The following is a 25,121-nucleotide window of genomic DNA, read 5'->3' on the forward strand; positions in this document are numbered from 1 at the left end:
AAGGGCAGTGTTGCATGGCTCTATACTCTCTGAGTTCTCAGCTTTGGGACCGAACAAGCAACAGAAGCTTGTGGGGTCTGTTAGGGCTGTTGTAAACGGGGACCACGGCATCGAGGGGATTAAATGAGAGTGTGGGTACACACCCGTTCCCACAGTACTGCGAGTTTGCTGTCTCTGGATTGATAAGCCAGGACTGGAGCACCACAGCTTCAATCTGATGTCAACCCCTAGGCAAGGAACTCTGAGCGGCTGTCAGAGGGTTCGCTACCTGTGGTCATGCTGTTTGTACCTAGTCAGAGCCATGGGCTTTGCCCCTCTCTCCAGCCCTCGCACTCACCCTGGGGTTTTCCCATTTCCTTTGCCACTGCAGTGGGCACCAGCTGAGAGATCAAATCAGTCAGGAGAGACGTCTTGCAGTTTGGCTCTACTGGATTCTAGAGAGCCTGGTTCTTGAAAATAAGCCATGTGTCAAAGATGCACCCCATACATTTGTGCTAACTGGATTGGGGCTTTGTTTGACGGGAGCCAGAGAGACACGGATTATTTAGGGGACTTGGGGAGCATGTCCAAAGGGTTCCTATAGAGCAAGGAAATGCCACAGAGCTGGTGACAGATTCTCATGACTCAGTGATACTCAGGTCTGAGGATGTGGCTTTCTAAGGGACAATGCCCTCTTATATTTTCCATGGCACTGGTGGACAAAGCCAGGGTGCTCTGGCCTGAAGCAAGCATGCAACTTAATAGATAATGAACTGAACCAGGCTTCAGAGTATGTGTCTGTCCTCAGAGGAGTCCTTTCTTTACCTGAAGGCCTTTGGATGTTTTTTTTTTTTTCTATGTGAAAATGGGACTTGTAAACTTTGTTTATAGACAGATGACACCCAGAGGCAGGGCTGGTTTAGGAGACAGAGACAGAGACCCTTAGAGCTGGGGTCCACAACCCTAATAACTACCTCAGGGGACAACTTCACTCTTGACATTTCCGTCCTGGGTATTTTACTGTGTGTTCAGTAGGGCACCATGATGTGACAAAGCTGACTGAATGACAGATGCGTCTTTCCTGAGGTACTGCAGTGGGGTGCAGGAGAAACGACACCTTCTCAGAGAGCAACTGCGAGTTAGTTAGAGCCTGGAGCTGTTGTGTACGGGGTGTGAGTGTAAGAGATGTTTGTGTGGTGTGTGTATGTGTGTGTGGTATGTATGTGAGTGTGCTTATGTATGGTGTGTTCATGTGTGTGTGTATGGTGTGTATGTTTATGTATGGTGTGTGTGTGTATGGCGGTGCGTGTGGTATTGTGGTGTGTGTGTTTATGTATGGTGTGTGTATGTGTGTGTGTGGTATGTATGGTGTGTGTGGTATTGTGGTGTGTGTGTTTATGTATGGTGTATGTGTGTGTGGTATGTATGTTGTATGCGGTATGTGTGTTTATGTATGGTGTATGTATGTGTGTGTGTGGTATGTATGGTATGTGTGGTATTGTGGTGTGTGTGTTTATGTATGGTGTGTGTATGTGTGTGTGTGTGGTATGTATGGTGTGTGTGGTATGTGTGTTTATGTATGGTGTGTGTGTATGTGTGTGTGGTATGTATGGTGTGTGTGTATGTGTGTGTGGTATGTATTGTGTGTGTGTGATATGTATGGTGTGTGTGTGTGTGTGGTATTGTGGTGTGTATGTGTGTTTATGTATGGTGTGTGTGTGATATTGTGGGGTGTGTGTGTGTTTACGTATGATGTGTGTATGTGTATGTATGGTGTGTATGGTATGTATGGTGTGTGTGTGTGTGCGTGTGTGTGTGTTGTGTGGTATGTTTGTATGTAGGAAGTAAGGGAAGGAGAACCAGGTCCCCTCTTGTCTTCTGTGCCTGGACAATTCAGGGATGATGTTGTCCAGTCACTGTCAAGGATCCTTGAGGAAGAAGGGTGACAGCTGGTGGCAGCATAAGAACTGAACAGCATTGGCAGGGCACTGGAGGGCCGTCTGGAACTGACAGATGTGAGCAAGGCTGTCTTGGAGATCTCAGGGTTCCTCCCATAGTTGCTAAGAGTATGGCAGGGGTCCACGCAATCTCTCCCCATCTTCTACCTCTGCTAGGTGGTGCGAGGTGCCACTGTGCTGGAAACTTGTGCTGGCTCTGAAGGCCAAAGTCACCTTCCGTCCCTACTCTCTTGCTGCCTGCTGCTGGGGTGGGAAAGCAGGCAACATAAATCCTTTCTCGTCCCTGTCCCTTGACGCTTGCCTGTGCGGCTGTGGGGAAGAGGCCCGGGCAGCTATAAATCAGGGGACTCCTCTGGCGGCCACCTTCATCATGGTGCTTTACGGCACTGACATGGGCCAGGATTTAGTGGGCCCAGCCTGGCTGAGGCTGTTCCCTCCTCTTGGAATCGAGGCCTCTCATAAATCCTGAAGATGCCCATTTGCATATTCATCTGCATGCATTTGCCCCTCGAATTACCTGCCTTAACACGCACAGACTTCAGAATTGGTGTGGGACTGAGTCTCTCCATGGTTCCCACTGGAGAGAAAGGAAACTGAGGCCCAGGGTGGGCAGAGGCCTGTCTCTGGCACAAAGGAAGACGAGGCGGAAACAGGTACCAGCCAGATGCTATTGAGAGGAAGATGGCTGTGCTATGACAGATTGACCAAACCAGGAGGCCAGGCAGGCTGCAGGGGAGGGGTCCCCACAGGGGGTTCCCAAGGAAGAGCTCTGCAAGACAGGGAGGTTTCAGGGAGGTGGAGCAACAGAGAAGAGTCCAGGCACTTCGGCTCACATGGGACTTCTGCAGGAAGAAAAGGGGTAGAACAGAGGGTATCTGTGACCCAGGAACCCCTGCCCCAAGGCATGGAGGCTTGAGCAGGGTCACACAAACCAGAACCCTCTATGGCTTCTTCTGCTTTGATCTGTTGTCAGTAGGGACCAAACCCCTGTCTGGACATATATGGCTTGTTGGCAAGGCAAAAACCTGGTGTGGACACACCAGCATGAGCTACGCTGTGCCTAAGAGGTTACATCCAAGCCCTGGTCCCTGCTTCAGGGATATTTTCTCTGGCTCCCTGTGGTAGGTCCTGTCTAAGGATGAGAACCCACTGGGTCATGCCCTCATGTCCCACTTTATCAGGTTGGGACCCAAGAGTCCCAGAATAGTTCCTCCAGGCTCTTGGGCAGAGACAATGAGTAAATCTTGGCCCTCCACAATTCCCAAGTTTCCTTGATCTTCTAAGGGGAGCCCCAGGCTGGAACTCAATGTTCCCAGTTAGGTCTAAGCCTGGCTAGTGACCAGGACAGGGAACTGCATGGCCCCAAGAGGTTGCCATGGCTCTGCAGCCTGCCCCTCCTGGTGTTTCCCAGGGACTCAGAGGAAATGGCATCCCAGCAGAGGCTCTTGTTTCAGCTTCTGAGACAGGCTTTTGGGAGAAACGGCTGCTCTTGCTGAGACCTCAATCCAGGGTAGACTTCTCTGTCAAGCAAGCCAGCCCATTATGGTACCCAGGCCTGGAGAATCCTCCTTCCACTTCCAACGTAGAACCCAAGGGCAACACTACCTGCTACTGCTGCTGCATGGTACCAGGGGCAGAGCCTTCCTTGCAAAGTTCCTCTCCAACCCATCCCAATAGGACAGAAACAGATGGGGACAAGACGGGCTGAGTCTAACAGCCATGCCTTTGTCCCATGCCTTCGAAAGCCAGTCCACGGCTTTGTCCTTGCAAACCCAAGGAAGCCAGAGTGGGGCTGAAAGTGCACAGCTCCTTAGTTCCAGGAGAGAACAGGCGTCAGGGCGGACAGTGGGGAGGAGTCAAGCAGGTGGACGTCCCTGAATGTGGGCACCATAGGATGGCTGGATAAAAGGGAAGGCCCTTCAGAAACAAGCCAGTCCTTGTGCTGAGGTCTTCAGCAGGAGGATCTGCCTACCCTTAGTGTCCCTAGTCATCCTCCCCACTGCCACCATTCCATTCTTTGGCCTCTCTGCAGAGGCTCTGGGGCTGCTCAGTTTTCTCATATGAATCTTCCCTCTTGGGAAGACGAGAGAGCCTTCCCTCCATCTGCACCAGAGCCCAGATCAAGATGGTGGTGGAGATGTGGAGGTGTTATGAAATGACCTGGGAGCGGACAGTGACAAAGAGGGACAGGGCTGTACCTCTGTAGCTCTCATACTCACTCCTCGCCGGTACCGCTGTGTACGTTACGGAAGCCAGAAGCCAACTTCAGATGCCTTCCTCAGGAGCTGTCCCCCTGTTCTCTGAGACAGCATCTCCCATTGCCCTGGTACTCCCTGAGTAGGCTAGGCCGGCTGGCCGGTGAGCCCCAGAGATTCACCTGTCTCTTCCTCCACAGCTCGGGGATGCTGAATATGAACAACAGCATTTCTACGAGGGATCTGGGGGATTGAACTTAGATCTTGTTTGTGTGGGGCAAGCACTTTACCCACTGAGCCATCTCCCCAGCCCTCTGTGCAGTCATCAAAGGCCCTGTGAGAATACAGCTGTTAATAAAGGAGGGGTATGGCCTCTGAATCTTGAGGACAGTGGGATCACAGAGCAGGAGACTGGCTTAGAAGACCTCCCCAGAGCCTCCCAGGCTGACATGTGCTGGGATTCTTAGAAAGCATGCTCAGATTCACAGACTTCACGGCGGCCCGGAGACAGTCTCAGGCAGGGGCCCCCATCTGGAAACCTTTAAGGGGTTCCCTCCCCCTCTTCTGCAAATAGCTTGTTCCCAGAAAACAGGAGGGGAAGTTACCCAACAGCATGCTGGGGCTTCCTGTGGGGCTGCTGCCCTCCCCTGCCTTTGCCGTGTGCACCAGCTCCCAGGCCCCTGCCAGACACATGTCACACACTTGGTCCCTGTCATCTCTCCCATATCTTGGGGGTCATATGTCTCCTCTTCCAGGAAGGCCCCAAGAGTTACCCTTCTGCTCTTGGTAGCTTCTGTGTCACCCTTTATGGATGAACACCTGGCCTTGAGGTCTTCCTCTGTTCTACTGTAGTCAGTAAGGGGCTGAGAGTCTCTCTGTAATTGTCTTAGTTTTGTAATGGCAGGTGGGGAGACAGCAGAGCAAGATAAAGTAGGTGGAGGAGATGCTGAGACACTGGGAGATTGTTTGGGGCCTCTGGCTCTCCTCTGCAGTCCAGTAGTATGTGGTACCATGCCTGTTTTGTTGTGCCTGTTCCTATGGATAATAACAAAGTCTCAACTTGTAGTTAACCCTGGCACAGCTGAGGAAGAAGTTGGACGACAGGGAAGCAGAAGCCTTGGTGAAGTGGTCCAGGGGCAGTGCAGGGGTCTGAACTGATCTACCCATTTGGCTCCAGATTTGCTCACTTAGATCTGAGGGCACCAGACATCAGGCAGCTTGGGAATCAAATATCTCCAATGCCCTGGATCCAAGCCAGAAGAGGCACTCAACTCCTAGACAAGCAGGGGGCTAGGGCTGGAATGGAACCCTTGGACCTGGGAGAGCTGGCTGCAAACACAGCGACTACTGGGCTTTGGCTGCCCTAGCTCAAAGATGAGGAGACGAGCAGCTCGGTCTCAGAACTGAATTCATATCACCTTGGAGACGACAGGGCTCAGAGGATGGGAAGGAAGAGAAGGTGAGCCTGGAGACACGGCACATGGTGTGGCTGGCAGGGAGGAAGACAGGCTGCGAGCTGACGCAGGAGCTTTCTTGAGCCTCACTCTTCGACTGGACTGCAGGTCAAGCAGCTGCCTTGCAGGGTATGGCATGAGAAGTTAACTTATCTTCAGTGATTCATTCATTATTTAGTAACATTATCATTTGTGTATTATGCTGTTTAATTCCCTTGAGCAACGTAAAGTGAACCTGGGATACAGTGGAGGCCACAGCCCAAGGTCTTCAAGGAAGGGTGATCCTGGACTCAAGCATTTTCATATAAGATGCGATGGTATCCAACAAGACTCTCCCTGATTCCCTGAATTCTTCTTGGGGTTGGAGGTAGAGGTGTTCTGTTTCTCTGGGGGCAGAAGGGTCGAGGGCTCCAGACTTCCAAAGGTTCCTAGTCTCAGCTGCTGCAGCCTGGGAGAGAAGGGGTGGGCATCACAGGTCGCTCTGTTGGGGCCACCCTAGTCAGTACCAGAGTCCAGAGAACTCACAAGACTCTAGGGGCACTCTGTCTGAGAAACAGGGTGGGGGGTAGGAAGGGGGCATGTGTGACCAAGAATTGTAGCTTCAAGTGAGAAATAAGCAGGAGCAGATGGGGCCCAGAGCACAAAGTTTCTGTTTTCACGCAAATGTCTGGGACAATAAAAGTCACAGGGGGAGTCGGGGGTGGGGTTGGAGGGGAGCACAGAGCCTGGTGGGGGTGCAGGCAGAAGGTGCTGTGTCAGCACTTAGCACTCATTAAAATACTTTCCATCCAGTAGGTTGACAATCGGGGTGGGCTCTCCAGCCCCCTGCCCAAGGCCCTTGGCTGGCCTGCAAGGGCCTGACCCAGCCCAAGAAGGCAGGGAGGGGTCTAGGCCCTGTGCCCTAAAAGGACATTTAGGCAGCAAGTGCTCCTTAGAACTGATTGCATTTCCTGGCCTTTGATGGCCAAGATCAAAGCGGGGCCAGGCCCTCCTGGCCTTTCAGCTCCTGGCAGTTTCTGTGCCTGCAAGGATCCAGGCTGTGTGGTCAAGGAAGCTGGAGAGGGCAGGCTAGCCTGGAGTCCACGGTCTGAGTGAACTAGAGTTCTCTCACGCCGAGTCTGCGGGGCGGGGGGTGGGGGGCTGCAGTGATGGGCACAGGGGATGGTATTTACTGTCAAGAGTGTTTGTTATCCCGGCTCTGCGTCCTTGGGAAGGTAGTGGTACCTGTGGTGGTCACTAATGACCAAGCCTTAGGAGTCTAGGCGTGGGTCCCATGTGTCCTTAGTCAACCACAGGAGCTGTGTCTCCGGGCGACACTCTGGAGAGATGGCTGAAGATCCACCCGGCTATGGCAAGGAAAGTACTGACCTGGTGAGTTTGCCTTTCATAGGGTCCTGGTGGGGGGACTTGGGGAATGGCATAGAAGTGGATCCCCATTCCCAAATCCTCCTCCCGATGGCTCCCTAACTCAGCATCAGAAGAGCCCTCCATCTTGAAGTAGCTACTGACTCATGTTTTTGTTTTTACTTGCCCTGGCCAACTGTCACCCAGAGGTCACTTAATGATGAAAAATAGCCCTCTGAGCAATCAGGGATGTGACGAGGTGACGAGCCTCTCATCGTTTGCCTCTGTGTTTGTGAGAGCTGGGCCCCACACCTCAGGCTGCCTTCCTGGGAGCCCTTGAGAGGGTCTCGGGTTCAGACAGCTGCTTCTGCTCAAATGAACCACTTCTCCCCTGGCTCCTTTTACTCAGATGTTTGTCAGCTGCTGCCGACTCAGTTTCCCTGAGTATACAAGAGGCCCAGGAAGATGCAGCCTTGGCATAGCGGGTGGGCACGGAGGCATGTGAGGACGTGGGGAAGGCAGAGGATTATGCTGCCATGTACCGGCAGGTCCCTGAGGTCAGGGTCCTCTGGACATGGGGGCACTGGTGCTCCTGTGGTCGCATGCCTGCAGCAAGTCTGGCTGCTCGGTGATGCCCAACCCATGTGGAGAGGATTAGGGCCCGGAAAGACCCGTTTTCCCCCTCTTTCTTCTTGGAAGGAGGATCAAGGGGACCTGGTGACAGCCCGGAGGTTCTGGGCGTGTGGACAGCCCCACTTCCCGTCCATCGCCCAGGCAGCTTAGGAGATGTACGCCATCTGTGGCAGCCCCCAGTCTCAAGCTCACAGCTTGCCCTCGATGAGACACCAGGGGCGTCCTGCCTTTTTATCCCGAGAGCCTAGCCTCCACCTGGTAGGGAGACCAGGGAAGTGGGCTGGGCCTTCCTGGAAACAAGACAGCCAGGAGGGGCGGTCCAGCTCGGGCTGTCTGAGCAGGGTGTTGTCTTTTAATCTTAGCATGAAATTGCACTGTGACTTTCTCGGGTAGGGCCTCTGACCTCAGGCCTCTTTCTTACCCGCTCCCCACACCCCAATGAGTTGCCGTGTCCTGGGCTTGGTCTGCAGCCAGTGCCTGCCTCTAATTTCTTGAGAATTTATTGGGAACTCACAAAGACGGAAATGACCAGTCTTGTCCCATTCTAGCTTCTCAAACAAGGCCAGGAGCAAGAGGAGTGTGAACTACAGGAAGGTGGTTTATGGAACCTGGAAGGGTCCAGAATTCGGGGAACAGGAGGAATGAGGACTAAATCAATGATTCCTAAACTGGGAATGTGCAGGGTCACGCCCCAGCCTTTGACCCAACAAGGCCTTCTTCTCTTCTGCTCTGTGTGATATATTATTTAAGTAGAGAGAGTGTGTGTGTTTATGTGTGTGTGTGTGTGTGTGGTGAGGGTGTGGTGGGAGTGGCACTATTAGGAGGTGTGCCCTTATTGGAGGACGTGTGTGGGGTGAGCTTTGAGGTCTCTTTTACTCTAGCTTCCCTCAGTGTGGCTGTCAGTCAACTTCCTGTTGCCTGCGAGATGTAGCTCTCCTAACTCCAGCATCCACCACGTCTGCCTACATGCCACCATGCTCCCCATGATGAGAATGGACTAAACCTCTGAAACTGTAAGCTGCCACCTCAAGTAAATGCCGTGGTTATGGTGTCTCTTCTCAGCAACAAAAGAAATCCTGACTAAGACAGAAGTGTGTACTCAGGAGCAGAGACCGAAGAGATTCGATACTAGCGTGTCTGGAATGGGACCCCAAGCCTAAGCTGCGGTGGGGAGCTCTCACGCTTCTCTCCTTTTCCTTCCTCCACTAACGCCTCCTTCTCTTCCTCATCCTCCTCTTTCCTCCTTTCCTTCCTTGACCCCGCTCTGTTGGGGTCCCTGAGCTCAGGAGAAGCCTGTGCCTTTTCCTTTTCTGTGGACTCTCAGCATGGCTGGGTGAGATGCGGCTGGGCCCTCATAGGAGGGTGGGTGGAGACAGCTGGTCAGCAGCCCACAGTAGTGTTTGGAGGACTCTGCATTTGGTCTCCATGTTGTTTCTCTAACAGTAACCCTCATTGGAAGTGACTTAATTTTGCCAATACCACCCTTCTATCAGCCCAGCAGGATCCTATCCTGAGCTGGAGAAGCGGTGGTGGCCCCAGACCACAGAGAAATTGTAGCAGAATGAAGCAGAAACAAGTGTCTGAGTCCTGTCTCGGGAAGAACTGGTATGGTACTTTCAGCTGCCCCTGGGATTCACGTTTACCTGTTTGCTCCCGGTCAGTCTGCCCAGTCTGCATGCAACTGTGAAAATCTGTGTACAGACGCCCATGAACTGGTGCAGTGGGTAATTCACACATGCACACCATGCATGAACGTGTGTGGAGTGGTGTGGGGGTCACATGTCTGCATATGTATACTTACAGACAGACCGAAGACTTGGCTGCAAAACCAAGACCCTGTTCTGTCTCCCTCCCCCGCTCCCACCCCCACACCCCGCCCCAGACCTCAAACTCTGTTCCCCAGGGCCCTGACAGATGAGAACAGAGAGTCCCCATGTCTTACTATCTGGGATAGTGGCTTCTGTTGGAATCTCCCCCCTTTTTTTTTTCCTGACACAAATAGCCTGTGGAACAAAGGGGACCGGGGCTTGGATTATTTACACAGTCAACATCAGGCAAGTTGTGGTCTATTTAAATTCTTCTTTATTAGGTTGGGAAATTCCATGGCAACTGCTCAGGCAGCTAGGAAACCTCCAAGACTTAAGCTCCCAACCTCCAACATGGCCACGTGGCTCTCAGAGTCCTGATTCCCTGAACCCCCAACAACTGACATTCCCTAGACTTCCCCTTAGCCTTCCATCCCTTAGGCCAAGCCTCATCTCTTCATCGCCACTCATTCTGTCTCCCGGCCTGTACCCCACATCCAAGACTGGTCCTGTCCATCTCCTCTGAGTTACAAGGGCAGCTGGGTGCCACCTCACATGCACCATTTACTCCCGTGTCTCATCTACGTCAAGGCTTGGAGTTTGAGTCTGTTTAAGGTCACCTGGATTGGCTATTTGAGCAGGGAAAGAATGACTTTTCTTACCAGAGTGCTCCAAATGCATTCCATAGGTAACTTGAGATGGGCAGAAGAATGGGATGCTTATACTTAGGCGGGGGGGGGGGGGGTGCTCAGGGTAGGGGAAGTGTCTCTGAAATTGCTTCAAAATATCAGCTGGGGCCTGTGGTCTGGGGCAGCAGATTTGTCTGAGATGAAGTGAAGAAAGGGAAAAATATCAGGTCCCTGGTGATGAGGCAATGCTGGGCTCACGGAGCAGGTGAAGGGTGGATCGTGTAAATGAGCAGGCGGTCCTTGAGTTTATGACAAGCCCCCTAGGGAGGGGTCTGTAGGGCAGTCTGGCACTGACATAGCTGAATCCCAAGCTGAGATCTTCAAACTGTGAGACCCAGAACCTGGAGCTGGACTTCTAGAAGATTCTAGAAATCCAGTGCTGGCCAATCCCCTAGCAGCAAAACTCTTGTGCTTCCTTAGAGCAGCCCGGAGCAACTTCTGGAAACCTTCAAAGGTAGAATGATTAGAGTGCTCCCGGCACAGATGCTATGGGGTCAGGTGACCCTTCAAATCCCTCCAAGGAGCCAGGAGGGGCCTGAAACAGAGAGACTGAAGGTAAGGATCCTCAGAGAGGACTCCCTGCAAGCTGGGAGTCTTTGCTCTTCTCCTGTCAGAAGGCTTTTCCTGTTCTGTCTGGGGAAGGACAAAACCATCTAAAGAGAGTCAGGGCACTGGAGAGAGGGCTGAAGCACCCAAAGGAGCTCTCTGCATAAGTCTGCCAACCCAAGTTTGATTTGGGCTGTGGTGGTCATGTCCACACACGTCACACACGCACACACACACACACACACACACACACACACGTGCACGTGTGCTCGTGAGCACATACACCAATGGTAAATTTTAAACAAATGTTAGGAGTCAGACGTGGCAGATGGCAGAGGAAAGCTTAGGACTAGGAAGGAAGCTGTGGAGTGGAAACCACCAGGGTGTCCTGGGTTCCTTGGGAATCTTGGGAGGTAGTCTGTGTTCTTAGGACTACCAGCAGAGTCCTGTTCCAAGCTGAAACACACTCTTGTCACCACAAAGATCCATAGTGAAGTAGGGCTTTTGCCTATGTCAACGAATGAGCAATTCATCTGAGTGTAGGATACAAAGTTACCTTACCACCCAGTGCTTGGCAGGCAGACAGCAGCGAGAACTGGCTCAGGACGTCTGAGCTCAGCTCAACTATGCGTTCACCTTTCTCCCTATTACCCCAGCTCAGAATCTGTACCTACTGTGCCTCTCTCCGTGAGACACATATATCCTGGTGATTAGGAGCCTGGTAAGAGGAACCATAGAGGACTGAGGGGGCTTTGCTCAGTACTTCCAGTAGTTAGCTGTGCTAGAAGGCTGGAGATAAAGTCAGAGACTGCAGGCAGCAGTGGCCTACAGGGGGATTGCAGAAGTATCAGTGACTTGTCACTCCCAGCTACCCCTGGTGAGGCTCTAGCCCTGGTGGAAGCTGTTAGCACTGATGGGCAGTGCATTCTCTCTAAGGAAGGAGGAGAAGCTGTCTCAGATCACAAACAACCACCTCCATCTCCAAACAGCAGCCGGGTGGCTGGGGGAGAGGACCCAAGAGCTTGCTGCCCATTATCACCTCGATGTGGGCCCTGCCCTCGAGGCCTGTCCCTGCTGCCACCTCTGGGCCTGTGTTTCTGATTAGCTGGACCAGCTGGGCGACATTAGTTGCATTTTTCCAGGATGAATCTTGGTTGTGACTTCCTGCCATGGGTCGAAACCAGCTGCTTGCCTCTGCCGCCTGCTTTTCATGCTACCCCAAATGCCCTTGCTCCCTGCAGGGCATGAGCTCAGGGCTCAACCTCCTGAAGTGGGGAGGTGAAGCCACTTGCCAAGTACCCCAGTCGTCTTCCTCCTGTTTTCCCGTGCTTTGGAGGAGAGGAGAGATGGCATTTAATCACAGCATAGTGAGCGTCTCTTCCTGCAGGTGGGTGATTGTATGCAGAAGAGAAAAAGCCTTTACATTCAATATGACCTGAAATTCTGGTGAGTTCTTCAGACCTCCTAGTATGCGGACAGCACAGGGGTAATCCTGACATTTCCCCCCCTCAGGAACACATGTAGGCATAAGGGACAATGTACCAAAACCCCACGCAAATCCCACTTTGTTCCCTGTGAGTTTGATTCACTTGTCTTGGCTTGAGTCCAGTCAAACTCCCAGGGACTAAGACCTCAGCTCCCAGCCTGGTGCAGCCTCTGTGTGTCTCCCTGTTGATGTGCAAACAATCTGACATCCCGGTTCTCACTGTTCACTCCTTACTTCTCAACCTGTCCCCACCCTTGGCCCATGCTGGGACTGAGGACATGGCTTTGATGCACAAAGCTCTTTGAGGTTTCGTGAGGCTGTTTGCAATGTGAGTGTGAGAGCCATAGACAGCAGAGACAATAGCTTACTTCTGCATTCCTTGTACCTAGGGCACTCGGGGCAGAGAGACTCCTGGTAGGTTGATGAGCATGTGCAAGAATTCAAGCCATAGGTTTCATGCGAGAGGCTTTGGGACCTCAGGCCGTTGAGGAGACTTACTTGCTGAAGGGACATGGTGGATGCTCTCCCTGGGGAGGGAACTCTGTGCTCCAGCGTAGTAGCCACTGGAAATGCTGAGAGTTGATGCTTGTAGACATTCTGGGTGTCACACATGCTCTTTTGTGGCCTCAGGGTCTGGCTATGGGTTAGAGCTGCTGAAAGGGCTTATAGACTTGGGGCTTCGACGACTGGCTTTTGCTGGGTCACTGCAGGACATAAGATTCCCATCCCACAGTCTTTGCAAGAAGCCTCTGCCTACTGCTGAGCTTCCAAGATGGGCCCCTTCTCACTACATGCCCCCAGAGGATCCCATAACCCTTTTGGGGGTGTAAATGGGCCAGGAAGCGTTGTCCCTTCTTCCAGAAGTCCTTTTGGGTTATGACACATTGACATACAAGTCACAGTCCCTGTTGCCCTGGTCCTAACGATTTTATTCCTTCAATTCTTCAGTTGTTTTAGGCAAATGTGAGCTGGCTTGTTAATTATCTGGAAGACCCTGCCAACAGCTACATTTGGCTCACTGGAGACTATGAATGAAACTTGTGTCTGTCTTTCATGGTCAAGGATGCCTTGCTGTCTCCTGGATGGCTGGTGGCAAGGGCTGTGTGTACAGTCAGTAATGGGAACACAATGTTGGTTTGCCTGGGCCATGTCAACACGACCCCGAGACTGGGTGGGCCCACGATGGAATTTTGCATGATTGAGAAATTCCCTCATTGAAAGAAAAGTCTTCCAGCCTCCGTCATTCACCTGCTTCTTGATTGCAGGTTCTTCATTGTCATCTGCTGTGGTGCTCCAGGCCAAGACAAGCAGGCCCTGCAGATCTTCCTCCAAAGGCAGGTCTTCCAGGGTCCCTTTGAGCCCCCTGGTGGTCACTGCAAAGCTGTGCTGTAATCTTCAGGGCTTCTTTTCAGTGGACGAGACCAGTGTCCTTTCTTGTCAATCCTATTGCTACCAAAGGCCTCTGTGAATTTTCTTGTATGGCTCACCAGGCATAAGGCGGTGGTCAAGGTCAAAGCCTACCTCTCTCTCTCTCTCTCTCTCTCTCTCTCTCTCTCTCTCTCTCTCTCTCTCTGCAGGGACCTTTGTTGGGCATTCCTTTCTAAACATTCTCACTCTGGCTTGCCTGGCCCTGGTGAACGGATTGCTGCGTTCAGGGCTTCACTGAGATGAGCTCCTCCTCACTAAGGCTCTAGAGGGGAAGGACCCCAGACCAAGACAAATCAGAACTGTGGGGAGCAGGAGATGTCATCCTCTCCTGCTACAGGGTTGGGTTTTCTCCCGATGTCTAACCTAATGGCCTATCCCAAGGGTAATTAATCTACTCTGAGATGAAGAAGATGAGGCCTTCATTGTGACAGGAAGATGGGGGAAGGGCAACTCCCTGTGCTTTGAATTGGCATGTAGTTATTTCCTCAAGTCCTCTGTCTAGCAATGGCCTGGGTGGGAGAGGACCCGAGAACCCTGCATTCTCTCAATCAACAGTCACTCCCCCCCCCAATACATCCCAAAGGCACTCAAGTCATAAGACCATGGAGTTCTGGCTATCCAGGCCTTTTTGGGTCTAGCCCCCAAGACGTGGCCTCCAGCCTTCCATAAAATGGTGTCCTACCTTACCACAGACACCCAAAAGCATGGACTTGTCTCAAGGCTTGTGCAGGGAACAGCTCTACATAGATTTGGTGTCGGCTTTGGGCCCTTCAGTGTTCTATGGGCCTGTCTATCAACTCTGCTTCACACAACCTCCCCAAGTCAGAGCTAAAACCCTTGGACTCCCTCTTCAGTCCTCTATCAACCACTATTCCTGCACAGAATTCCTCAGTTCCCCAAGAACTCCCATAATTTACAGATTCAAGGCAGTCCAAGTCCATATGGAGAGAGTCACATTCCTCCTCAGAAGCAGCTTAGTCCAGAAAGGGAGGGAGGGAGAGAGAGAGAGAGAGAGAGAGAGAGAGAGAGAGAGAGAGAGAGAGACCCATGGAAAGTAAAACAGTTTGTAAAGTCTAGTTGGACTATGAGAGCCAGCTGTCCCCAAGGACAGAAGGGGCCTCAGGACCCACCCCTCAAGGCAATGTCTCCTAGCTTATATTTTCCCAAGGTGGTTTTCCCAGAACAAAGGGACTACTTTTATTTAGTTTTTACTCACAAATTCAAGCCATCTTCTTTAGGAAACTCTGAAAAGTGGAAGACGTTTAAGGTGATTTTTGTTTCCCCCTCACCCTCATGATCTAGTTTCGCTGTCGGGGTAATCCAGGGCAGATGAGGGATCCCTACCCCTGTATCATAGGGGAAGAAGCCAAGACTTAGGGAGTTTGTATGCCACTTCTCCACTAATGATGACAGAAGGAGGCAGAGTTGGGTCTACCACCTGCAGCATTGGGTGCTGGGGGACAAGGGAACCCCATTAGGATGGGGAAGTGGAACAGCAAGTGTCTTCTAGGGCTCATCAGGCCAAGCCAGAATGCGCTGGGATTGGAGGAGTTAAGTGCCACCCAGCACAGACAAAGTCATCCCTCCCCCCCCCCTTCCTTTTCCACTCAGTTGACCTTTAAATCACGGCATCAGCTGCCGTGCCAGACACGCTGTGATTTCCCTACTCCATCTGCCGCGCCTTTCCCCTGGCACCGGTTCTGCTGCGCTCTGCTCCCTCCTCCACACTCTCTCTTTCCCATTCCACTGCCCCAGAGCTGCCTCTCTCTGAGTCCCATTCAGAAAATCCCAGCCATGCCAGCAGGCCTTGCCACAGGTGGCATCTGAGCATTGCTGGGCTGGTGTTCCTAGTCTCTCTACTGCCTCTGCTCACTGAGAACCTCTGCCTAGGCTACCCCAGTCCCCCAATGTGTAAAATACACATTCAAGGGACTGCTCCATTTTGTTACTGTTGGGGACCCTTGCGCTCTCTCTCTCTCTCTCTCTCTCTTTCTCTCTCTCTCTTTCACACACACACACACACACGCACACACGCACACACACACACACACACACACACACACACACCCTCTCTCCCTCCCATCCCCGTGTGTGTTTGTGTGTGTATGTTTGTGTGTGGTATACTTTTGCCGTGACTGTAGAACATAGCAGACATTAAATCTTATTGGTTTAATTTTCTTTCAGATAATAGTAGAGGCTTTGATTTTTTTTTTAAAAGAGCTATGGAAAAAGTGTTAAAGAAAAGTGGAACATTAATCAAGGGCTCTGATGAAAGGAATGAAAGTGTTTCCCTGAGAACCCAGCATGCGCAGCAGCTGTGTGTGGATATTTAAATGACATTTTTCATATGTTCCTGTAAAAAAAAAATCTCTTTGAGTCGATTCTGGAAATATATTCCAATTTGTTACAATGCCAGTGGTTTTAAAATTATTTAGAAATAAAATGTGTTTATGATTTCGGCTGTACTCTGTGTATTTGTCGGCTTCGGGCCTCTTTCCTGGGAGGAGAGCCTCACCGATTTCTCAGAAACACAGGCTGGTCGGACAGGAGCCATGGAGACTGGGGGCTCCAGCGACGTGGGCTGTGTTCTGTTCTCTGCGTGGCTGCTGGCTGGGCACATCCTTCTGCCCGAGAGGTTTCGACAGACACAGAGCACACTCAGGGGAGAAGGAAAGGTGACAGGAGTGTCACTGTGTATTAAGAAAGTTTGGGGGTTTGTTCCTGTTTGAGAAAGAAAAATGATTTGCTTGTAGTCCTGACTCTATAAGTAGACCAGGCTAACCCCAAGCTTAGAGTGATCCTCCCACGTCTGCCTCCTGAGTGTTGGGGTAGCAGGTGTGTTCCACCAGGCCTGGGTGGTAAAACCTTTTTTAAGAGATGTAATTTATGTTGTAAACGAGAGTGGAATGCAGGCAGGAGAGAGCGGATTTCAGAGCCAGGAGCCCCTTCCAATCTCCCCAGTGTGAGACCATCCATCCTACCTGGGTTGCAAAAACCTGAGTCTCAGCTCACATTCAGAGACAGCTGGACTGCGACCTCCCTACATTGTACCCTGGTGCCATCTTCCCGGGGATCCCTTTTCATAGGGCTCTAGAGCTTTCTAAGTTCCTCCCCTCTGAAAGGAGCTGGTTTCTTTCTCCTTCTTGCCCCAGCCACCTTTGGGAATGTTGGTCAGACAAATGACAGGGAGAGGAGACACCCCAGAGCCTGCGGACGGTGCACCCTGAGATTCTCCGGCCCTGGGTCTTCTGACCACAGGGGCCGTCAGGCAGCAGAGCGGAGGCACTTTGATAGGACGCCATACAGCAGGGGTCATTACAGAACTCCTGCAGGCTCAGGAAGACAAATGTTTGGTCTGCATGCCCCCAAGGTTCCCTAGACAGGCCCTGGGCCCTGCTAGTTGGTCTTGTCCCTGCTGACCAGTTGGGGGCACACTCTCCTCAGTTTTCTATCTCTGCTGGGCTTGTCATTTGGACCTGGAGGAAAGGATTGGGTACTATGTCCCCTCCTCTTCCGAAGGGGTCCTTCCAGGGTTGCAGTGGGCCAGACCCACTTTGACACCGTCTGCCCAGGCATTTCTCAGTCTCTAGACCCCCTCCACTGCTCGAGAGAAGACATTTCTGAGGAAAATGTAGTTTGGAGGAGAGGAGACACCTATCCAGAGGGAGACAGTAGTCCCCCACCCCCACACGCGTATGCCCCTTCCCTTCTAATCTCACTCCTTATCCCACACGCTGAGGACTACACCTGCTCTCTACCAAGAACCCAACCTCAGAGTCTCTGTCCCAGGAAGAATCCTCGTTTAGACTGAGCTAAAACTGGCTTTTCTGTACTCCCAGCCCTGGGAAACTTCCCAGCTGAAACCGTGTGAGAGGGTCTCCAGGGTGCTTTTGTCCAGTCATGGCTCCTATTCTGTGGGTTCGTTGTTGGGGGTGGGGGAATGAGGGCAATGCTGAAAGCAGGTGGGACTCAGAAGATTCTGCTCACCTCTGGAAAGAGAAAGCCTATGGTAGTTCTAGCTGGTGGGCTGACTCAGAGGACAAGTCAGTGTCTTGTCTGAGATGATTTCAGTGAGCTATGAGAGGAGACTGTTGGGGTCCCTGGAAAGAGTTTCATCATCCCAAAGACAGAGTCCGTGGAGACACGGGGAGATGGGATCTTTGCCTTCCCCTGGGGACAGCCATGCCTCTGTGAGATGTTAAGGATCCTGAAGCTTCTGGGAAGGAGGACTAAGAACTTCTCTGGAGTGTGGAGTGGTGCCCCGACAAGCTTCGGAGAATACAGGGTGATGAGTTCTTTATTTATTGGGTTATGGGTGAGACATCACATGGTGCTCACTAGGAATGGACAGGTGGGAGCAGCAGGAAGGAACCAACTAGAGAAATTTTGAGCCACAAGAGTTTTCCTGAGAAAGTGGCCAGAGATGGGTGACTTGCAATGTTTTCACTCCCACTTGGGCTCAAGTAAGTTTAAAGGCAGGAAAGTTGCTACTGGGGTGATAGGCATGGGCCCAACACAGATCTTCACCTACAGGCTAAGGCCAAATGCCTGATGAGGGGCCTGCGGTCATGGTTCAGGTCTGTACCAGGAAGACTGAGACAGTGTGTGGCTGGCCTCGTATCAGCAAAGTCTCTTTACTTTTTTCCAAAGAGAAGTATGTTGTTCATTGTGAAAACCCCTCCATGAGATTGCTCACAGGCATTTTTCTAGCTCCCAATCAAGGTGAAATTCTGGTTTCCACTTTTATGAGCACACGGTGCTATAACTTCCTCTGGCTGAGTGGAGACAGTGAGAGACAGTGGTCTCTGGTGGGAGCTGGTTCCAGGAAGTAGTAGGGATGAGGGGCTGCGATGCAACAGTGGGGGCTGGCAAGATACACAAAAAAGGAGCCTAGAAGACAGGAGAAGGGTCGAGTGCCCTGCTGTGGCTGACACAGTGTCACGACTGGCCTGAATTACCTGTGGAGCTAGTTAGCAAGTCACACATTTCCTGCCCTGCCCTGAGCCTCACGGGGAAGTCAAAACCCTGGCAACTGAGGACCATGGTTTGTTGGTTGTCTCATGCCAGCCAACTCAGAGAGAGGCAGAAACCAAGCACTAGGACTGGTTTGAATGCCTAGCACAGGACTAGGGCTGTAGCTCTCTTAAGAGCTTGCTTAGCATGCACAAAGGCCTGGGTTTGATCCCTAGTCCACATAAACCCAGCTTAGTACTGCAGGCTTGTAACCTCTGCACCTGAGATGTGGAGATATGAGGGTCAGAAATTCAAAGTCATTCTCAGCTGCATAATAAGTTCAAGGCCAATCTAGGCTGCACAAGACCTTGTCTGGAAGAATGCAGTGTTTAGAGCTGAGTACCCCTTTTGGTCTCTATGATCACTGGACCCATATATACAAATATATGTAATTTAAATTAAATCTTAAAATGGTGTTTGTCACATTTCAAAATTATTTATTAGCATTTATTTCTTGCTGATTTACTTTATTTTTTTAAAAAAATATTTATTTATTATGTATTACGGTGTAGGCCAGAAGAGGGTACCAAGATTCATTACAGGTGGCTGTGCACCACCATATGGTTGCTGGGAATTGAACTCAGGACCTTTGGAAGAGCAGGCAAAGCTCTTAACCACTGAGCCATCTCTCCAGCCCACTGACTTACTTTGAATTTGCCTGTTTTGTAGGCAGATAGCATTTGTTTTACTAGTTGCAATTGGCCTTTACATATTAAGACTATTAACACAATAGCCTGGGATTTACGAGACCATATCTCAAATAAATAAATAAATAAATAACCCCTAGTACACTTGGGAATTTTTGGATCTGCCTCTGAGCACTAATGAGAAAAAAGATAGATAGATAGATAGATAGATAGATAGATAGATAGATAGATAGATAGACAGACAGACAGACAGACAGATAGATAGAGATAGATTGAGCAAACAAAGTTATTTCTCAGGGAGCTGGAGCAATAGGGGCTGGATCTTGGGCCCTGATCCTTCATAACTCTTGGGGAGTAAGATATTCCACCAACCTAGCTCTCAATAGAAAAATAAACTATCTTAGTCACCACCACCACCACCACCACCCTCCCCCCCCCCCCCCGCTGCTGTAGAGACGCAGTTACTTAGCTCCCTGATGCCATTGTCTTTCTATCAACACAGCCTTAATGGTGGATATTTTTTTAAAATGGTTAATCTGTTGGTTTACCTAGAATACAGAGCAGAGGAAGGCCTCAATGGGAGAGCTTCATTTCAAAGGTGGAAGCCCAGATCTGCCAGTGCAGACAAAGCTGAAGTGTGGCAAACGAGGACTGGAAAAAATACCCAATGATATGTCATTGGTCTGGGTGTGACTTCCTGCTAAAAAACATGGCTGAGCATCTGTCAGTCAGGCAGGGCATCTCAGGATAAGTTGGAGAGAAACAAGCTGTGCCTGGCCTAGTACACAGGGAGGGAAGGAGGGCATTTCGTGTAAGCATCTCTTCCATCAGGGGTGAGGTCTTCCCTGGCTCTTGAATATGTGTTGACTGTGTGATTCATTTGAGACAATGGACATTAGCAAACCTGGTGCCGGAAAATGTTAGGAAAGGACTTCTCTGCATTGGCCCTTTTGCTAAGCTTAGAATCCTGACACCTATGTGTATGAGCTTGAGCTAGCCTCTTGTAGGACATGATCGTGTGACTGTGACTTCAGGAAGGAAACCCAGGGTGCCCCATCAGACAAGAGTGAGGATAACTGTTTTTCTCTTGGTTGTTGCCATCCATGTCAGTTGACTGTAGACATAGGACTAAACCCTGTGCAAATGAGTTGAGCCAACCCAGATCAGAAACTGCCCAGCTGACTCAAGAACTACTCCGTGATAGTTCTTGAATCGTTTAGTCTTGGGGTTGTTTGTTATGCACGAAAATCAACTAATTCAACTCAAATAACCTAGCGTGTGTGCTTGGTAAGGACCTTCAGAACTGATCTGAATCTCACAGACTAGTACCGAGAAAGTAGCCAAAGAAAGTAGCTAACTTTCAATGCAGCTAGGTAGCAGCCAGGGGAACTGATGACGATGGATGGTAGGAGCTACAGATATTAGTAATGGTACTGATGATAGTAGTGGTGATGGCAGTAAGCAACGGTACTCAAGATGATGTTGGTTGGTAATTAGGATGCCATGCAAGGAAGGAGATGTTGACTGTTCACGGTAACAGTAACGGTGTGGATGGAAGTCGATGGAGGTAACAATGACTGCAGTAGAGGTTATGCAATAACAGCAGTAACAATAACTTCTGGGGTGGTGATGGGAATGCTGGTGGCGATAGAGGGGACGTAGCAACGACACAGATGGTTTTGGTAGCAATGGTAATGACTACCAGTGATGGCAGTCATGATTATGGTAGAAATGATGGTGACCGTGATAAATGTGGCAGTGGTGATGAGAGAGGTGACATTGATTGGTTGGCGATGACAATGAGAGTGAGCTCGTTTCAGGCTGTATGCGCTGAGACCTAACAACTAGGAAGGCAGTAGTGATGGTGGCAATGATCACAGTGGTCAGGATGCTGAAGGCAACAGTGCTAATGGTGATTAGTGGTGACGCCAGCCTGTAGATGTGCCCAGTCACTTGCCATCTTCTCATTCAACAGGACTCCAGCCTGGCTCCTATGCAGCAAAGCTTTCCTAAGTGTGTGGCTTCCTTGCAGGGTTAAGAGGGAACCTTGTGTGCGCTGCTAGACAAGCGCTCCACTGCTTAGCATGCCCGCCTTCTGCGTGTTGCTCTCTGTGTTCCCAGTCTAACACCTTTTAAAGCAAAACCTGTGGAACTAAACTCAGGATAAAAGAGGCTATGCAATCACCATGTCTTCCCTCTCTGAAGGAAGACTGAGAAAAAAGGCCCTTGGGGCATGCAGAAAGATTGGCCTGATGGTGGGGGTTGGGGTCATTGGCCTGCCGATGAAGGGAGACAGGGGTGGGGGGGTGGGGGAGGCACAGCTTTACTTCATTAAGCCAGAAGCCTAGGTCTCTAGGAGCTCTGAGACCTGCTCCCGCTGTCCTGGAGACAACCTCATGAGAGGGAGAATGATACAGGCTGGAAGGAAGTCTCTAACCCCAGATGATCAGGGTGGCCACCAGGGCCATATGTGAGGAAAGCCTCCAGGGGTCTGCGGCTCAGTCTGGATGGGCTTGGCGCCTCTATCACATCTGCCAACAGAGGTGGGAAGAGCCCACTCTGTCTTGGCAAGGCCCTGGCCACTCTCAGAGTGTGAACCGGCGGGCGAGGAGAGAGTGAAAGGAGATGCCGATGACAGGCTGCTGGCGTGAGGGCCAGTGTGATCCACAGAGCCATGTGGAGGTCAGACATGGCGAGGACAGGGGAGGCCAGAACCGTCCAGCTGCACTGCAGCTGTTTTCAGTGACCGGTCATCCAGACCTGGCTGGGATCTGGGGCTGCTGTGGTTTTATCACCCATAGCTGGCCCTTCTGCTGATCGGCTGGATGTGATCTGTGCTGCCCTGCTCATCCCCAAGACTGCTCTGTGAGTGCAGTCGTGTGGCCCAGTGAAGGGCTGAGAAAGTTTCTCCTAGAGGGCCCTTCCTGAAACGTGACCCTTGAACCTAGGACGGGTCTCAGGGGCAGTGGGGAGAGAGTAGAGGAGGAGGCCACAGGTGGTTCTACAGATAAGATCACTGGTCTAAGCAAAGGACTGAGTTCAAATCTCAGCACCCATGTTTTTTGATTTTGTTTGTTTGTTTGTTTGCTCCCAAATCCTGGAGTGGTCACAAGTGCTTTGTAACCCCAGTGATGTGGGAGGCAGAGGCTGGAGGGTGGCTTGGGCCTACTGTAGCCAGATCAAGGTTTTGATCAAGGTATAGCCTGTAAAAAGGTTCCTGCCTGGGGGCGGGTAGTGGTGGAGTAGGCTACAACTGCTTATCAAGGGCTGTGCCCACTGTGATTGCATCCTTCCAGGAAAGGGGGCATTTTTTTCTTCATCCCACAAAGAGACTGTCTGGGCTAGTAGGAGCCTGGGTTTAACTGCCATTGGGGGTGCTTCCGTTGTTTTAACTGTCCTGGTCTTGGCAGAAATGAAGAGATTCTAAAGAGTCTCCTCAGCTGCAGAATAGAAATGAGTTGGGGCAGGTGGAGACTTCAGCAAGAAGGGCTGATTGGAGGGACTGTAGGGTGCACAGAGGGATTGTAGGGTACACAGAAGGACTATAGAGTGCACAGAGAGACTGTAGGGTGCACAAAGGGGCTGTAGGGTGCACAGAAGGACTGTAGGGTGTACAGAAGGACTGTAGGGTGTACCGAGGGACTGTAGGGTATATAGAGGGACTGTAGGGTGTATAGAGGGACTGTAGGGTGCACAAAGGGGATGTAGGGTGCACAGAAAGACTGTAGGGTGTATAGAGGGACTGTAGGGTGTATAGAGGGACTGTAGGGTCCATGGAGTGAAGACTGGGCACCCCCTGGAATTCCATCAAAGACAAAGGGGGTTCCATTCTACCAAACAGTTTCTGCACTCTACCCACACTTGCTAGGCCAGTTTTATCCTTGCCTAGACTGTATCTTGGGCTGGAATTTTGATTCTACTTCATCTTCATAAGATTTTTTTTAAGAAAGAAGAAAGCCAGGTGTGGTGGTACATTGTAATTAATGCACTCGGGAAGATTATGAATTCAAGTTCTGTCTGGGCTCTAGAGCAAAGCCTAAGATGAGGGAGAGAAAGAAAGAGAAAGAGAAGGAGAGAAGAAAGAGAGAGAAAGAGTAAGGGAAGGAGAGAAGAGAGAGGCATGCAACTGTGTACACACACACACACACAGAGAGAGAGAGAGAGAGAGAGAGAGAGAGAGAGAGAGAGAGAGAGAGAGAGAGAGAGAGAAGTAAGTATTGCCAAGGCAACTGGTACTAAAGGGACATGGCTGACATTGAGACCCACATTTCAGGGCTCAGGCCAGGGAGCCTTTTTGGCAGTTGAGATTCTGAATTTGTGAATTCTGGAGACCTAGAATGACTTAGAATGAGATCTCCAAAGGCCTCAGACATGTGTCTCACTGCCCACACCGGGCAGCAGGCTAGAAAGCCAGCCTTACAATCATGGTGAGAGGACAAGTTCAGTCCAGTGAAGACCAGAGTTAGGGTCCTTATGTGCTCAGTACAGGAAAGTCCAAAAACAATACTGGCGACTGCAGGAGGGTGGCCAGTCTCTAACCTGAGTGTATTCTTAGTGTGGACTTGGTTCCTGGTACTGTCTGTTCATGGGTGAAGGGAATGGATAGAGGTGACACCCTTCAAGTGAGAGAGGACATAGTTGGAATCCCAAATCTCATAAAACTCTTCTCACCAGGATCAGGGAAGGGGAGCAACTAGACAGGAAGGAACCCCGATGAGGTGATGGGCAAGGGTTGCTGGTCAGGAAGACACTTTCCTTGTGCTGTGTCGGGTGCGGGCTGTTTGAGCTCCAGAAAAGCATGAAGTGGCCTTGAAAGGAGGTAGGAGAAGGAACACAGAGATTCGGGCCAAGAGCCTTTTGAACAAATGGAAGTCACAGGCCAGATAAGGAGTGAAAGTCCAGAAGGGGTGGGGAGGAGGGACCTGGCTGTTCCTGGGAGGCCCGACCACCGTGGTAGCCTTTGTACCTCTCCTTTAGAGCTCTTTGTGGGGCAAGGTGAGGAACACAAGGCCACAGGATCCCCAGGGTCTGGAACACATGGATAAGAAATTGCCTTCTCCTGAGTTCTGGGTGGTGAAGGCAGAAAGTGTACTTGGATTTGCACTGTCTGGGAAGCTAGCAAGAAGAGGGTGCTGGGGAGTGGAGAGGCTGCTGGCAGGGGCTAGAGTAACCAACTCTCTTGCCAGTGTTTATTAGGTTTCAGAAGCTGGTCCATCCAGGTATCCCTTAGCAATGACGACCTCTACAAGGAGGTGACCCCTGGGCATCCTTCACTCGGTGAATGAGGAACCACAATCTGGAGTCCTGTGAGAACCATGTGACTGTTAAACTTGTACCCTGCAAGCTGGGGCCATCCCCAAGGCTGCAATAAATAGTGGGCACTCAGGAAGAGAGACAGAGGCTGGAAGACTCACTCAGGCAAGTGGTACAGGGAGCTGCATGAGTTGGCCCCGACAAAATAAAGCAGTCTCTGTTATGAGAAACTGTTGTTTGGGGTCTTTTTGAAAAGACAGTGACTCTGTAAACTGGTGAGTGACCAAGGAGAGACTTCAGGTGTCTGGCCATGGTGTCTTCCCTAGTTGTTTCCTGCCCATCCATAGGCACCTTTTTTCTCTATTCCTTTTATGATTGGCTTAGTCTCTGCACATTTATACATTCATTCATTCATTCATTCATTCATTCATTCATAATTCATCCATTTGTGTGTTCGTTGATATTTCCATTCATTTATGTGTTATCCTTGATTTGATGCATTCACTTAGTCCTGTATTCATTCAAGCATTCGGTTAGTCATAGTCAGATGTTGAGTCATACATTCAATCACTCATGTATCCATCTGTGCATTATTTCATCATGCAGTCATTAATGCATTTACTCATCTATATATGTATTAATCCATTTATGAATGAGTTAATTAATGTATCTATTCATGGATTTATTCTTT

General features: G+C 50.7%; 1 long non-coding RNA gene across 1 annotated transcript in view; it reads left to right on the forward strand.

Moving 5' to 3' along the window:
- Nucleotides 1–6,665: 6,665 nt before the first annotated feature.
- LOC146894129 (uncharacterized) overlaps nucleotides 6,666–25,121 on the forward strand; it is a 44,682-nt gene continuing 26,226 nt past the window's right edge. Inside the window, exon 1 of the long non-coding RNA XR_015001995.2 lies at nucleotides 6,666–6,957. This is a non-coding gene — a long non-coding RNA (uncharacterized LOC146894129). The remainder of the gene's footprint in view (nucleotides 6,958–25,121) is intronic.

The sequence above is a fragment of the Myodes glareolus genome, chromosome 6 (assembly GCF_982192425.1).
Source record: "Myodes glareolus chromosome 6, mMyoGla1.1, whole genome shotgun sequence".
Classification (NCBI taxonomy): domain Eukaryota; kingdom Metazoa; phylum Chordata; class Mammalia; order Rodentia; family Cricetidae; genus Myodes; species Myodes glareolus.